Here is a 17,068-nt window from a genome sequence, read left to right on the forward strand (position 1 = left end):
CTCTCCAAGGGGATATAGCTGCCTCGGGCACTACATGGTCGGTCTCCTGTAGGTCCAGATATTCGAATGCGACGCAAAACAGACTGCTAATTGTAACGTTCAGAGCCTCCTAATGACGATGGAACACTCATATTGAATCAAGATTCAATACATCGTCATTCAGCCGACTTGTTTCCAACGGTCTATTGCTGCCTCGGGCACCTTATGGACGTTCTCCTCTGAGTCTACATTTTCGAATCCGACGCAAAACCGATAGTTAATTGTAACGTTCAGGGCCTCCTAATGACGATGGAACACTGAAATAGCGTAGAGATTCAATACATGGCCCTTCAGTCGACTTGTCTCCAAGCGTCCATTGCTGCTTTGGGCACCATATGGTCCGTCTCCTGTGAGTCTAGATTTTCGAATCCGACACAAAACTTGTAGTTACTTGTAACGTTCAGGGCCTCCTAATGACGATGGAACACTCAAATCACGTCGAGAATCAATACATCGTCCTCCTGCCGAATTGACTGCAAGGGTCTATTGCTACCTTGGTCACCATATGGTCCGACTCCTGTGAGTCTAGAATTTCGAATCCGAAGCAAAACTAATAGTTACGTGTAACGTTCAGGGCCTTCTAATGATGATAGAGTACTCTAATTGCGTCGAGATGCAATACGTCGTCTTCCAGCCGACTTGTCTCCAAGGGGATATTGCTGCCTCGGTCACCAAATGGGCCATCTCCTGTGAGTCTAGATTTTCGAATCCGACTCAAAACTTGTAGTTACTTGTAACGTTCAGGGCCTCCTAATGACGAAGTAACACTCAAATTACGTCGGGATTCAATACATCGTCCACCCGCCGAATAGTCTCCAACGGGATATTGCTGCCTCGGGCACCATGTGGTCCGTATCCTGTGAGTGCAGATTATCGAATCCGACGCAAAAAAGATAGTTAATTGTAACGATCAGGGCCTCCAAATGACGAGGGAACACTCAAATTGCGTCGAAATTCAATACATCGTCCTCCAGCCGACTTGTCTCCATGGGTCTATTGCTACCTCGCTAACCTTATGGTCGTTCTCCTGTGAGTCTAGATTTCCGAATCCGACGCAAAACTGATGGTTAATTGTAACGTTCACGGCCTCCTAATGGCGATGACACACTCAAATTGCGTCGAGATTCAATACATCGTCCTCCAGCCGACTTCACTCCAAGGGGATATTGCTGCCTCGGGCACCACATGGTCCGTCTCCTGTAGAACCAGAAATTCGAATGCGACGCAAAACGGACTGCTAATTGTAACGTTCAGAGCCTCCTAATGACGATGGAACACTTAAATTGCGTCGAGATTCAATTCATCGTCCTCCAGCCGACTTCTCTCCAAGGGGATATTGCTGCCTCGGGCACTACATGGTCCGTCTCCTGTAGGTCCAGATATTCGAATGCGACGCAAAACAGACTGCTAATTGTAACGTTCAGAGCCTCCTAATGACGATGGAGCACTCATATTGAATCAAGATTCAATACATCGTCATTCAGCCGACTTGTCTCCAACGGTCTATTGCTGCCTCGGGCACCTTATGGTCGTTCTCCTCTGAGTCTACATTTTCGAATCCGACGCAAAACCGATAGTTAATTGTAACGTTCTGGGCCTCCTAATGACGATGGAACACTGAAATAGCGTAGATATTCAATACATGGCCCTTCAGTCGACTTGTCTCCAAGCGTCCATTGCTGCTTCGGGTACCATATGGTCCGTCTCCTGTGAGTCTAGCTTTTCGGATCCGACACAAAACTTGTAGTTACTTGTAACGTTCAGGGCCTCCTAATGACGATGGAACACTCAAATTACGTCGAGATTCAATACATCGTCTACCCGCCGACTTGTCTCCAACGGGATATTGCTGCCTCGGGCACCTTATGGTCGTTCTCCTGTGAGTCTAGATTTTCGGATCCGACGCATAACTGATAGTCAATTGTAACGTTCAGCGCCACCTAATGACGATAGAACACTCAAATTGCGTCGAGATTCGATACATCGTCCTCCAGCCGACTTGTCTACAAGGGGATATTGCTGCCTCGGGCACCATGTGGTCCGTCTTCTGTGAGTCTAAATTTTCGAATCCGACGAACAAATGATAGTTAATTGTAACGTTCAGGGCCTAGTAATGACGATGGAACACTCAAATTGCTTCGAGATGCTATACATCGTCCACCAGCCGACTTGACTCCAAGGGTCTATTGCTACCTTCGTCACCATATGGTCCGACTCCTGTGAGTCTAGAATTTCGCATCCGAAGCAAAACTGATAGTTAATTGTATCGTTCAGGGCCTAGTAATGACGATGGAACACTCAAATTGCGTCGAGAATCAATACACCGTCCTCCAGCCGAATGGACACCAAGGGTCTATTGCTACCTTAGTCACCATATGGTCCGACTCCTGTGAGTCTAGAATTTCGAATCCGAAGCAAAACTAATAGTTAAGTGTAACGTTCAGGGCCTTCTAATGACGATAGAGTACTCAAATTGCGTCGAGATTCAATACGTCGTCCTCCAGCCGACTTGTCTCCAAGGGGATATTGCTGCCTCGGGCACCATATGGTCCATCTCCTGTGAGTCTAGATTTTCGAATCCGACTCAAAACTTGTAGTTACTTGTAACGTTCAGGGCCTCCTGATGACGATGTAACACTCAAATTACGTCGAGATCCAATACATCGTCCACCCGCCGAATGGTCTCCAACGGGATATTGCTGCCTCGGGCACAATGTGGTCCGTATCCTGTGAGTGCAGATTATCAAATCCGACGCAAAAATTATAGTTAATTGTAACGATCAGGGCCTCCAAATGACGAGGGAACACTCAAATTGCGTCGAAATTCAATACATTGTCCTCCAGCCGACTTGTCTCCATGGGTCTATTGCTACCTCGCTAACCTTATGGTCGTTCTCCTGTGAGTCTAGATTTCCGAATCCGACGCAAAACTGATGGTTAATTGTAACGTTCACGGCCTCCTAATGGCGATGACACACTCAAATTGCGTCGAGATTCAATACATCGTCCTCCAGCCGACTTGTCTCCAAGGGGATATTGCTGCCTCAAGCACCATATTGGTCCGTCTCTTGTGAGTAGATTTTCGAATCCGACGCAAAACTTGTAGTTAATTGTAACGTTCAGGGCCTCCTAATGACGATGGAACACTCAAATTGCGTCGGGATCCAATACATCGTCCTCCCGCCGACTTGGCTCCAACGGAATATTGCTGCCTCGAGTACAATGTGGTCCGTCTCCTGTGAGTCTAGATTTTCAAATCCGACGCTAAAATGAAAGTTAATTGTAATGTTCAGGGCCTCCTAATGTCGAAGGAACACTCAAATTGCGTCGAGATTCAATACATCGTCCTCCAGCCGACTTGTTTCCATGGGTCTATTGCTGCCTCGGGCACCTTTTGGTCGTTCTCCTGTGAGTCTAGATTATCGGATCCGACGCATAACTGATAGTCAATTGTAACGTTCAGCGCCACCTAATGACGATAGAACACTCAAATTGCGTCGAGATTCGATACATCGTCCTCCAGCCGACTTGTCTACAAGGGGATATTGCTGCCTCGTGCACCTTATGGTCCGCCTCCTGTTAGTCTAAATTTTCGAATCCGACGCGAAACTGATAGTTAATTGTAACGTTCAGGGCCTCCTAATGACGATGGAACACTCAATTTGCGTCGAGATTCAATACATCGTCCTCCAGCCGACTTGTGTGCTAGGGGATATTGCTGCCTCGGGCACCTTATCGTCGTTCCTCTGTGAGTCTAGATTTTCGAATCCGAAGCTAAACTAATAGCTAATTGTAACGTTCAGGGCCTCCTAATGACGATAGAATACTCAAATTGCGTCGAGATTCAATACGTCGTCCTCCAGCCGACTGGTCTCCAAGGGGATATCGCTGCCTCGGGCACCCTGTGGTCCGTCTCCTGTGAGTCTAGATTTTCGATTCCGACACAAAAACGATTATTAATTGTAATGTTCAGCGCCTCCTAATTACGAAGGAACACTCAAATTGCGTCGAGATTCAATACATCGTCCTCCAGCCGACTTGTCTCCAAGCGTCCATTGCTGCCTCGTGCACCTTATTGTCGTTCTTCTGTGAGACTACATTTTCGATTCCGACACATAACTGATAGTTAATTGTAACGTTCAGGGCCTCCTAATGACGATGGAACACTGAAATAGCGTAGAGATTCAATACATCGTCCTTCAGTCGACTTGTCTCCAAGCGTCCATTGCTGCCTCGTGCACCTTATTGTCGTTCTTCTGTGAGACTACATTTTCGATTCCGACACATAACTGATAGTTAATTATAACGTTCAGGGCCTCCTAATGACGATGGTACACTTAAATTGCGTCGAGATTCAATACATCGTCCTCCAGCCGATTTCTCTCCAAGGGGATATTGCTGCCGTGGGCACCATATAGTCCTCCTGTGAGTCTAGAATTTCGAATCCGACGCAAAACTGATAGTTACTTGTAACATTCAGGACCTCCTAATGACGTTGGAACACTCAAATTGCGTCGAGATTCAATACATCGACCTCCAGCCGACTTGTCTCCAAGGGGATATTGCTGCCTCGGGCACCATATGGTCCGTGTCCTGTGAGACTAGATTTTCGAATCCGACTCAAACCTTGTAGTTAATTGTAACGTTCATGGCCTCCTAATGACGATGGAACACTCAAATTGCGTCGAGATCCAATACATCGTCCTCCCGCCGTCTTGTCTCCAAGGGTCTATTGCTGCCTCGGGCACCTTATGGTCGTTCTCATGTGAGTCTAGTTTGTCGGATCCGACGCATATCTGATAGTTAATTGTAACGTTCAGCGCCTCCTAATGACGATAGAACACTCAAATTGCGTCGAGATTCAATACATCGTCCTCCAGCCTCCTTGTCCACAAGGCGATATTGCTGCCTCCTGCGAGTGTAGATTTTCGAATCCTACGCGAAACTGATAGTTAATTGTAACGTTCATGGCCTCCTAATGAAGATGGAGCACTCAATTTGCGTCGAGATTCAATACATCGTCCTCCAGCCGACTTGTGTGCTAGGGGATATTGCTGCCTCGGGCACCTTATCGTCGTTCCTCTGTGAGTCTAGATTTTCGAATCCGTCGCTAAACTAATAGCTAATTGTAACGTTCAGGGCCTCCTAATGACGATAGAATACTCAAATTGCGTCGAGATTCAATACGTCGTCCTCCAGCCGACTGGTCTCCAAGGGGATATCGCTGCCTCGGGCACCCTGTGGTCCGTCTCCTGTGAGTCTAGATTTTCGATTCCGACGCAAAAACGATTATTAATTGTAATGTTCAGCGCCTCCTAATTACGAAGGAACACTCAAATTGCGTCGAGATTCAATACATCGTCCTCCAGCCGACTTGTCTCCAAGGGGATATTGCTGCCTCAAGCACCATATTGGTCCGTCTCCTGTGAGTAGATTTTCGATTCCGACGCAAAACTTGTATTTAATTGTAACGTTCGGGGCCTCCTAATGACGATGGAACACTCAAATTGCGTCGAGATCCAATACATCGACCTCCCGACGACTTGTCTCCAACGGGATATTGCTGCCTCGGGCACCATGTGTTCCGTCTCCTGTGAGTCTAGATTTTCGAATCCGACGCAAAAATGATAGTTAATTGTAACGTTCAGCGCCTCCTAATGACGATGGAACACTCAAATTGCGTCGAGATTCAATACATCGTCCTCCAGCCGACTTGTCTACAAGGGGATATTGCTGCCTCGGGAACCTTATGGTCCGCCTCCTGTTAGTCTAGAGTTTCGAATCCGACGCAAAACTGATAGTTAATAGTAACGTTCATGGCCTCCAAATGACGATGGAACACTCAAATTGCGTCGAGATTCAATACATCGTCCTCCAGCCGACTTGACCCCAAGGGTCTAATGCTGCCTCGGTCACCATATGGTCCGACTCCTGAGAGTCTAGAATTTCGAATCCGACGCAAAACTGATAGTTAATTGTAACGTTCAGGGCCTAGTAATGACGATGGAACACTCAAATTGCGTCGAGATTCAATACATCGTCCACCAGGCGACTTGTCTCTAGATGTCTATTGTACCCTCGGGCACCTTATGGTCGTTCTCCTGTGAGTGTAGATTTTAGAATCCGACGCGAAACTGATAGTTAATTGTAACGTTCAGGGCCTCCTAATGATGATGGAACTCTCAAATTGCGTAGAGATTCAATACATCCTACTCCAGCCGACTTGTCTGCAAGGGGGTATTGCTGCCACGGGCACCTTATCGTCGTTCCTCTGCGAGTCTAGATTTTCGAATCCGACGCAAAACTGATAGTTAATTGTAATGTTCAGGGCCTCCTAATGACGATGGAACACTCAAATTGAGTCGAGATTCAATACATCGTCCTCCAGCCGACTTGTCTTCAAGGGGATATTGCTGCCTCGGGCACCATATGTTCCGTCTCCTGTAGGTCAGATATTGGAATCCGACGCAAAATGGACTGCTAATTGTAACGTTCAGAGCCTCCTATTGACGATGGAACACTCGAATTGTATCAAGATTCAATACATCGTCATTCAGAAGACTTGTCTCCTAAGGTATATTGCTGCCTCGGGCACCTTATTGTCGTTCTCTTCTGAGTCAAAATTTTCGAATCCGACGTAAAACTTGTAGTTAATTGTAACGTTCAGGGCCTCCTAATGACGATGGAACACTCAAATTACGTCAAGATTCAATACATCGTCTACCCGCCGACTTGTCTCCAACGGGGTATTGCAGCTTTGGGCACCATGTGGTCCGTCTCCTGTGAGTCTAGATTTTCGAATCCGACGCAAAAATGATAGTTAATTGTAACGTTGAGCGCCTCCTAATGACGATGGAACACTCAAATTGCGTCGAGATTCGATACATCGTCCTCCAGCCGACTTGACCCCAAGGGTCTAATGCTGCCTCGGTCACCATATGGTCCGACTCCTGTGAGTCTAGAATTTCGAATCCGACGCAAAACTGATAGTTAATTGTAACGTTCAGGGCCTAGTAATGACGATGGAACACTCAAATTGCGTCGAGATTCAATACATCGTCCACCAGGCGACTTGTCTCTAGATGTCTATTGTACCCTCGGGCACCTTATGGTCGTTCTCCTGTGAGTGTAGATTTTAGAATCCGACGCGAAACTGATAGTTAATTGTAACGTTCAGGGCCTCCTAATGATGATGGAGCTCTCAAATTGCGTAGAGATTCAATACATCCTACTCCAGCCGACTTGTCTGCAAGGGGGTATTGCTGCCTCGGGCACCTTATGATCGTTCTCCTGTGAGTCTAGATTTTCGGATCCGACGCATAACTGTTAGTTAATTGAAACGTTCAGGGCCTCATAATGACGATAGAACACACAAATTGCGTCGAGATTAAATACATCGTCCACCCGCCGACTTGTCTCCAACGGGATATTGGTGCCTCGGGCACCATGTGGTCCGTCTCCTGTGAGTCTAGATTTTCGAATATGACGCAAAACGGACTGCTTATTGTAACGTTCAGAGCCTGCTAATGACGATGGAACACTCAAATTGCATCAATATTCAATACATCGTCGTACAGAAGACTTGTCTCCAAGCGTCCATTGCTGCCTCGTGCACCTTATGGTCCTTCTCCTGTGAGACTACATTTTCGATTCCGACACATAACTGATAGTTAATTGTAACGTTCAGGGCCTCCTAATGACGATGGAACATTTACATTGCGTCGAGATTCAATACATCGTCCTCCAGCCGACTTGTCTCCATGGGTCTACTGCTTCCTTGGTCTCCTTATCTTCGTTCTCCTGTAAGTCCAGATACTCGAATCCGACGCAAAACGGACTGCTAATTGTAACTTTCAGAGCCCCCTAATGATGGTGGAACACACAAATTGCGTCGAGATTCAATACATCGTCCTCCAGCCGACTTGTCTCCAAGGGTCTATTGCTGCCTCGAGCACCTTATGGTCGTTCTCCTGTGAGTCTAGATTTTCGGATCCGACGCATAACTGTTAGTTAATTGAAACGTACAGGGCCTCATATTGACGATAGAACACTCAAATTGCGTCGAGATTCAATACATCGTCCACCCGCCGACTTGTCTCCAACGGGATATTGGTGCCTCGGGCACCATGTGGTCCGTCTCCTGTGAGTCTAGATTTTCGAATATGACGCAAAACGGACTGCTTATTGTAACGTTCAGAGCCTCCTAATGACGATGGAACACTCAAATTGCATCAATATTCAATACATCGTCGTACAGAAGACTTGTCTCCAAGTCTATTGCTGCCTCAGGCACCATGTGGTCCGTCTCCTGTGAGTCTAGATTTTCGAATCCGACGCAAAAATGATAGTTAATTGTAACGTTCAGGGCCACCTAATGTCGAAGGAACACTCAAATTGCGTCGAGATTCAATACATCGTCCTCCAGCCGACTTGTCTCCAAGGATCTATTGCTGCCTCGGGCACCATGTGGTCCGTCTCCTGTGAGTCTAGATTTTCGAATATGACGCAAAAATGATAGTTAATTGTAACGTTCAGGGCCTCCTAATGTCCAAGGAACACTCAAATTGAGTCGAGATTCTATACATCGTCCTCCAGCCGACTTGTCTTCAAGGGGATATTGCTGCCTCGGGCGCCATATGGTCCGTCTCCTGTAGGTCCAGATATTCGAATCCGACGCAAAACGGACTGCTAATTGTAACGTTCAGAGCCTCCTAATGACGATGGAGCACTCAAATTGCATCAGGATTCAATACATCGTCATACAGAAGACTTGTCTCCAAGTCTAGTGCTGCCTCGAGCACCTTATGGTCCGTCTCCTGTGAGTCTAGATTTTCGAATCCGACGCAAAACTGATATTAATTTGTAACGTTCAGTGCCTCCTATTGACGATGGAACACTCAAATTGCGTCGAGATTCAATACATCGTCCTCCAGCCGACTTGTCTGCAAGGGGATATTGCTGCCTCGGGCAGCTTATCGTCGTTCCTCTGCGAGTCTAGATTTTCGAATCCGACGTAAAACTGATAATTAATTGTAATGTTCAGGGCCTCCTAATGACGATGGAACACTGAAATAGCGTCGATATCAATACATCGTCCTTCAGCCGTCTTGTCTCCAAGCGTCCATTGCTGCCTCGAGCACCTTATGGTCGTTCTCCTGTGAGTCTAGATTTTCGGATCCGACGCATAACTGTTAGTTAATTGAAACGTTCAGGGCCTCATAATGACGATAGAACACTCAAATTGCGTCGAGATTCAATACATCGTCCACCCGCCGACTTGTCTCCAACGGGATATTGGTGCCTCGGGCACCATGTGGTCCGTCTCCTGTGAGTGCAGATTATCGAATCCGACGCAAAAAAGAAAGTTAATTGTAACGTTCTGGGCCTCCTGATGTCGAAGGAACACTCAAATTGCGTCGAGATTCAATACATCGTCCTCCAGCCGACTTCTCTCCAAGGATCTATTGCTGCCTCGGGCACCATGTGGTCCGTCTCCTGTGTGTCTAGAATTTCGAATATGACGCAAAAATGATAATTAATTGTAACGTTCAGGGCCTCCTAATGTCGAAGGAACACTCAAATTGCGTCGAGATTCAATACATCGTCCTCCAGCCGACTTGTCTCCAAGGGGATATTGCTGCCTCGGGCACCATATTGTCCGTCTCCTGTAGTTCCAGATATTCGAATCCGACGCAAAATGGACTGCTTATTGTAACGTTCAGAGCCTCCTAATGACGATGGAACACTCAAATTGCATCAAGATTCAATACATCGTCATACAGAAGACTTGTCTCCAAGTCTATTGCTGCCTCCGGCACCATGTGGTCCGTCTCCTGTGAGTCTAGATTTTCGAATCCGACGCAAAAATGACAGTTCATTGTAACGTTCAGGGCCTCCTAATGTCGAAGGAACACTCAAATTGCGTCGAGATTCAATACATCGTCCTCCAGCCGACTTGTCTCCAAGGATCAATTGCTGCCTCGGGCACCATGTGGTCCGTCACCTGTGAGTCTAGATTTTCGAATATGACGCAAAAATGATAGTTAATTGTAACGTTCAGGGCCTCCTAATGTCGAAGGAACACTCAAATTGCGTCGAGATTCAATACATCGTCCTCCAGCCGACTTGTCTTCATGGGGATATTGCTGCCTCGGGCGCCATATGGTCCGTCTCCTGTAGTTCCAGATATTCGAATCCGACGCAAAACGGACTGCTAATTGTAACTTTCAGAGCCCCCTAATGATGATGGAACACTCAAATTGCGTCGAGATTCAATGCATCGTCCTCCAGCCGACTTGTCTCCAAGTCTATTGCTGCCTCGAGCACCTTATGGTCGATCTCCTGTGAGTCTAGATTTTCGTATCCGACGCATAACTGTTAGTTAATTGAAACGTTCAGCGCCTCATAATGACGATAGAACACTCAAATTGCGTCGAGATTCAATACATCGTCCACCCGCCGACTTGTCTCCAACGGGATATTGCTGCCTCGGGCACCATGTTGTCCCTCTCCTGTGAGTCTAGATTTTCGAATCCGACGCGAAACTGATGGATAACTGTAACGTTCAGGGCCTCCTAATGTCGATGGAACACTCAAAATGCGACGATATTCTATACATCGTCCTCCAGCCGACTTGTCTCTATGGGTCTTTTGCTACCTCGCTCACCTTATGGTCGTTCTCCTGTGAGTCTAGATTTTCGAATCCGTCGCAGAACTGATGGTTAATTGTAACGTTCATGGCCTCCTAATGACGATGGAACACTCAAATTGCGTCGAGATTCAATACATCGTCCTCCAGCCGACTTGTCTCCAAGGGGATATTGCTGCCTCAAGCACCATATTGGTCCGTCTCCTGTGAGTAGATTTTCGATTCCGACGCAAAACTTGTAGTTAATTGTAACGTTCGGGGCCTCCTAATGACGATGGAACACTCAAATTGCGTCGAGATCCAATACGTCGACCTCCCGACGACTTGTCTCCAACGGGATATTGCTGCCTCGGGCACCATGTGTTCCGTCTCCTGTGAGTCTAGATTTTCGAATCCGACGCAAAAATGATAGTTAATTGTAACGTTCAGCGCCTCCTAATGACGATGGAACACTCAAATTGCGTCGAGATTCAATACATCGTCCTCCAGCCGACTTGTCTACAAGGGGATATTGCTGCCTCGCGAACTTTATGGTCCGCCTCCTGTTAGTCTAGATTTTCGAATCCGGCGCAAAACTGATAGTTAATAGTAACGATCATGGCCTCCAAATGACGATGGAACACTCAAATTGCGTCGAGATTCAATACATCGTCCTCCAGCCGACTAGTCTTCAAGGGGATATTGCTGCCTCGGGCACCATATGTTCCGTCTCCTGTAGGTCCAGATATTGGAATCCGACGCAAAATGGACTGCTAATTGTAACGTTCAGAGCCTCCTAATGACGATGGAACACTCAAATTGCATCAAGATTCAATACATCGTCATTCAGATGACTTGTCTCCTAAGGTCTATTGCTGCTTCGGGCACCTTATTGTCGTTCTCCTCTGAGTCAAAATTTTCGATTCGGACGCAAAACTTGTAGTTAATTGTAACGTTCAGGGCCTCCTAATGACGATGGAACACTCAAATTACGTCGAGATTCAATACATCGTCTACCCGCCGACTTGTCTCCAACGGGGTATTGCAGCTTTGGGCACCATGTGGTCCGTCTCCTGTGAGTCTAGATTTTCGAATCCGACGCACAAATGATAGTTAATTGTAACGCTCAGCGCCTCCTAATGGCGATGGAACACTCAAATTGCGTCGAGATTCAATACATCGTCCTCCAGCCGACTTGACCCCAAGGGTCTAATGCTGCCTCGGTCACCATATAGTCCGACTCCTGTGAGTCTAGAATTTCGAATCCGACGCAAAACTGATAGTCAATTGTAACGTTCAGGGCCTAGTAATGACGATGGAACACTCAAATTGCGACGAGATTCAATACATCGTCCACCAGGCGACTTGTCTCCAGATGTCTATTGTACCCTCGGGCACCTTATGGTCGTTCTCCTGTGAGTGTAGATTTTAGAATCCTACGCGAAACTGATAGTTAATTGTAACGTTCAGGGCCTCCTAATGATGATGGAACTCTCAAATTGCGTAGAGATTCAATACATCCTACTCCAGCCGACTTGTCTGCAAGGGGATATTGCTGCCTCGGGCACCTTATCGTCGTTCCTCTGCGAGTCTAGATTTTCGAATCCGACGCAAAACTGATAGTTAATTGTAATGTTCAGGGCCTCCTAATGACGATGGAACACTGAAATAGCGTCGAGATTCATTACATCGTCCTTCAGCCGTCTTGTCTCCAAGCGTCCATTGCTGCCTCGTGCTCCTTATGGTCGTTCTCCTGTGAGACTACATTTTCGATTCCGACACATAACTGATAGTTAATTGTAACGTACAGGGCCTCCTAATGACGATGGAACATTTACATTGCGTCGAGATTCAATACATCGTCCTCCAGCCGACTTGTCTCCATGGGTCTACTGCTTCCTTGGTCACCTTATCTTCGTTCTCCTGTAAGTCCAGATACTCGAATCCGACGCAAAACGGACTGCTAATTGTAACTTTCAGAGCCCCCTAATGATGATGGAACACTCAAATTGCGTCGAGATTCAATGCATCGTCCTCCAGCCGACTTGTCTCCAAGGGTCTATTGCTGCCTCGAGCACCTTATGGTCGATCTCCTGTGAGTCTAGATTTTCGGATCCGACGCATAACTGTTAGTTAATTGAAACGTTCAGGGCCTCATAATGACGATAGAACACTCAAATTGCGTCGAGATTCAATACATCGTCCACCCGCCGACTTGTCTCCAACGGGATATTGCTGCCTCGGGCACCATGTTGTCCCTCTCCTGTGAGTCTAGATTTTCGAATCCGACGCGAAACTGATGGATACCTGTAACGTTCAGGGCCTCCTAATGTCGATGGAACACTCAAAATGCGACGATATTCAATACATCGTCCTCCAGCCGACTTGTCTCCATGGGTCTTTTGCTACCTCGCTCACCTTATGGTCGTTCTCCTGTGAGTCTAGATTTTCGAATCCGTCGCAGAACTGATGGTTAATTGTAACGTTCATGGCCTCCTAATGACGATGGAACACTCAAATTGCGTCGAGATTCAATACATCGTCCTCCAGCCGACTTGTCTCCAAGGGGATATTGCTGCCTCAAGCACCATATTGGTCCGTCTCCTGTGAGTAGATTTTCGATTCCGACGCAAAACTTGTAGTTAATTGTAACGGTCGGGGCCTCCTAATGACGATGGAACACTCAAATTGCGTCGAGATCCAATACATCGACCTCCCGACGACTTGTCTCCAATGGGATATTGCTGCCTCGGGCACCATGTGTTCCGTCTCCTGTGAGTCTAGATTTTCGAATCCGACGCAAAAATGATAGTTAATTGTAACGTTCAGAGCCTCCTAATGACGATGGAACACTCAATTTGCATCAAGATTCAATACATCGTCATTCAGATGACTTGTCTCCTAAGGTCTATTGCTGCTTCGGGCACCTTATTGTCGTTCTCCTCTGAGTCAAAATTTTCGATTCGGACGCAAAACTTGTAGTTAATTGTAACGTTCAGGGCCTCCTAATGACGATGGAACACTCAAATTGCGTCGAGATTCAATACATCGTCTACCCGCCGACTTGTCTCCAACGGGGTATTGCAGCTTTGGGCACCATGTGGTCCGTCTCCTGTGAGTCTAGATTTTCGAATCCGACGCACAAATGATAGTTAATTGTAACGCTCAGCGCCTCCTAATGGCGATGGAACACTCAAATTGCGTCGAGATTCAATACATCGTCCTCCAGCCGACTTGACCCCAAGGGTCTAATGCTGCCTCGGTCACCATATAGTCCGACTCCTGTGAGTCTAGAATTTCGAATCCGACGCAAAACTGATAGTCAATTGTAACGTTCAGGGCCTAGTAATGACGATGGAACACTCAAATTGCGTCGAGATTCAATACATCGTCCACCAGGCAACTTGTCTCCAGATGTCTATTGTACCCTCGGGCACCTTATGGTCGTTCTCCTGTGAGTGTAGATTTTAGAATCCTAGGCGAAACTGATAGTTAATTGTAACGTTCAGGGCCTCCTAATGATGATGGAACTCTCAAATTGCGTAGAGATTCAATACATCCTACTCCAGCCGACTTGTCTGCAAGGGGATATTGCTGCCTCGGGCACCTTATCGTCGTTCCTCTGCGAGTCTAGATTTTCGAATCCGACGCAAAACTGATAGTTAATTGTAATGTTCAGGGCCTCCTAATGACGATGGAACACTGAAATAGCGTCGAGATTCATTACATCGTCCTTCAGCCGTCTTGTCTCCAAGCGTCCATTGCTGCCTCGTGCACCTTATGGTCGTTCTCCTGTGAGACTACATTTTCGATTCCGACACATAACTGATAGTTAATTGTAACGTTCAGGGCCTCCTAATGACGATGGAACATTTACATTGCGTCGAGATTCAATACATCGTCCTCCAGCCGACTTGTCTCCATGGGTCTACTGCTTCCTTGGTCACCTTATCTTCGTTCTCCTGTAAGTCCAGATACTCGAATCCGACGCAAAACGGACTGCTAATTGTAACTTTCAGAGCCCCCTAATGATGATGGAACACTCAAATTGCGTCGAGATTCAATGCATCGTCCTCCAGCCGACTTGTCTCCAAGGGTCTATTGCTGCCTCGAGCACCTTATGGTCGATCTCCTGTGAGTCTAGATTTTCGGATCCGACGCATAACTGTTAGTTAATTGAAACGTTCAGGGCCTCATAATGACGATAGAACACTCAAATTGCGTCGAGATTCAATACATCGTCCACCCGCCGACTTGTCTCCAACGGGATATTGGTGCCTCGGGCACCATGTGGTCCGTCTCCTGTGAGTGCAGATTATCGAATCCGACGCAAAAAAGATAGTTAATTGTAACGTTCTGGGCCTCCTGATGTCGAAGGAACACTCAAATTGCGTCGAGATTCAATACATCGTCCTCCAGCCGACTTCTCTCCAAGGATCTATTGCTGCCTCGGGCACCATGTGGTCCGTCTCCTGTGTGTCAGAATTTCGAATATGACGCAAAAATGATAGTTAATTGTAATGTTCAGGGCCTCCTAATGTCGAAGGAACACTCAAATTGCGTCGAGATTCAATACATCGTCCTCCAGCCGACATGTCTCCAAGGGGATATTGCTGCCTCGGGCACCATATTGTCCGTCTCCTGTGGGTCCAGATATTCGAATCCGACGCAAAACGGACTGCTTATTGTAAAGTTCAGAGCCTCCTAATGACGATGGAACACTCAAATTGCATCAAGATTCAATACATCGTCATACAGAAGACTTGTCTCCAAGTCTATTGCTGCCTCCGGCACCATGTGGTCCGTCTCCTGTGAGTCTAGATTTTCGAATCCGACGCAAAAATGACAGTTAATTGTAACGTTCAGGGCCTCCTAATGTCGAAGGAACACTCAAATTGCGTCGAGATTCAATACATCGTCCTCCAGCCGACTTGTCTCCAAGGATCAATTGCTGCCTCGGGCACCATGTGGTCCGTCTCCTGTGAGTCTAGATTTTCGAATATGACGCAAAAATGATAGTTAATTGTAACGTTCAGGGCTTCCTAATGTCGAAGGAACACTCAAATTGCGTCGAGATTCAATACATCGTCCTCCAGCCGACTTGTCTTCATGGGGATATTGCTGCCTATGGCGCCATATGGTCCGTCTCCTGTAGGTCCAGATATTCGAATCCGACGCAAAACGGACTGCTAATTGTAACGTTCAGAGCCTCCTAATGACGATGGAGCACTCAAATTGCATCAAGATTCAATACATCGTCATACAGAAGACTTGTCTCCAAGTCTATTGCTGCCTCGAGCACCTTATGGTCCGTCTCTTGTGAGTCGAGATTTTCGATTCCGACGCAAAACTGATATTTTATTGTAACGTTCAGTGACTCCTAATGACGATGGAACACTCAAATTGCGTCGAGATTTAATACTTCGTCACCCGCCGACTTGTCTCCAACGGGATATTGCTGCCTCGGGCACCATGTTGTCCCTCTCCTGTGAGTCTAGGTTTTCGAATCCGACGCAAAACCTGTAGTTAATTGTAACGTTCAGGGCCTACTAATGACGATGGAACACTCAAATTACGTCGAGATTCAATACTTCGTCGACCCGCCGACTTGTCTCCAACGGGATATTGCTGCCTCGGGCACCATGTGGTCCATCTCCTGTGAGTCTAGATTTTCGAATCCGACGCGAAACTGATAGATAACTGTAACGTTCAGGGCCTCCTAATGTCGATGGAACACTCAAATTGCGACGATATTCAATACATCGTCCTCCAGCCGACTTGTCTCCATGGGTCTATTGCTACCTCGCTCACCTTATGGTCGTTCTCCTGTGAGTCTAGATTTTCGAATCCGGCGCAAAACTTATATTTCATTGTAACGTTAAGGGCCTCCTAATGACGATGGTACCCTCAAATTGCGTCGTTCTGGGCCTCCTATTGACGATGTAATACTCAAATTGCGTCGAGATCCAATACATCGTCCTCCCGCCGACTTGTCTCCAAGGGTCTATTGCTGCATCGGGCACCTTATGGTCGTTGTCATCTGAGTCTAGATTTTCGGATCCGACGCATAACTGACAGTTAATTGTAACGTTCAGCGCCTCCTAATGACGATAGAACACTCAATTTGCGTCGACTTTCAATACATCGTCCACCAGCCGACTTGTCCACAAGGGGATTTTGCTGCCTCGGGCTCCTTATGGTCCGCCTCCTGTGAGTCTAGATTGTCGAACCCGACGCAAAAAAGATAGTTAATTGTAACGTTCAGGGCCTCCTAATGACGACAGAACACTCAAATTGCGGCGAGATTCAATACGTCGTCCTCCAGCCGACTTGTCTCCAAGGGGATATTGCAGCCTGGGGCACCATGTGGTCCGTCTCCTGTGAGTGCAGTTTATCGAATCC

This window comes from Schistocerca serialis, unplaced genomic scaffold, assembly GCF_023864345.2.
Source record: "Schistocerca serialis cubense isolate TAMUIC-IGC-003099 unplaced genomic scaffold, iqSchSeri2.2 HiC_scaffold_1362, whole genome shotgun sequence".
Classification (NCBI taxonomy): Eukaryota; Metazoa; Arthropoda; class Insecta; order Orthoptera; family Acrididae; genus Schistocerca; species Schistocerca serialis.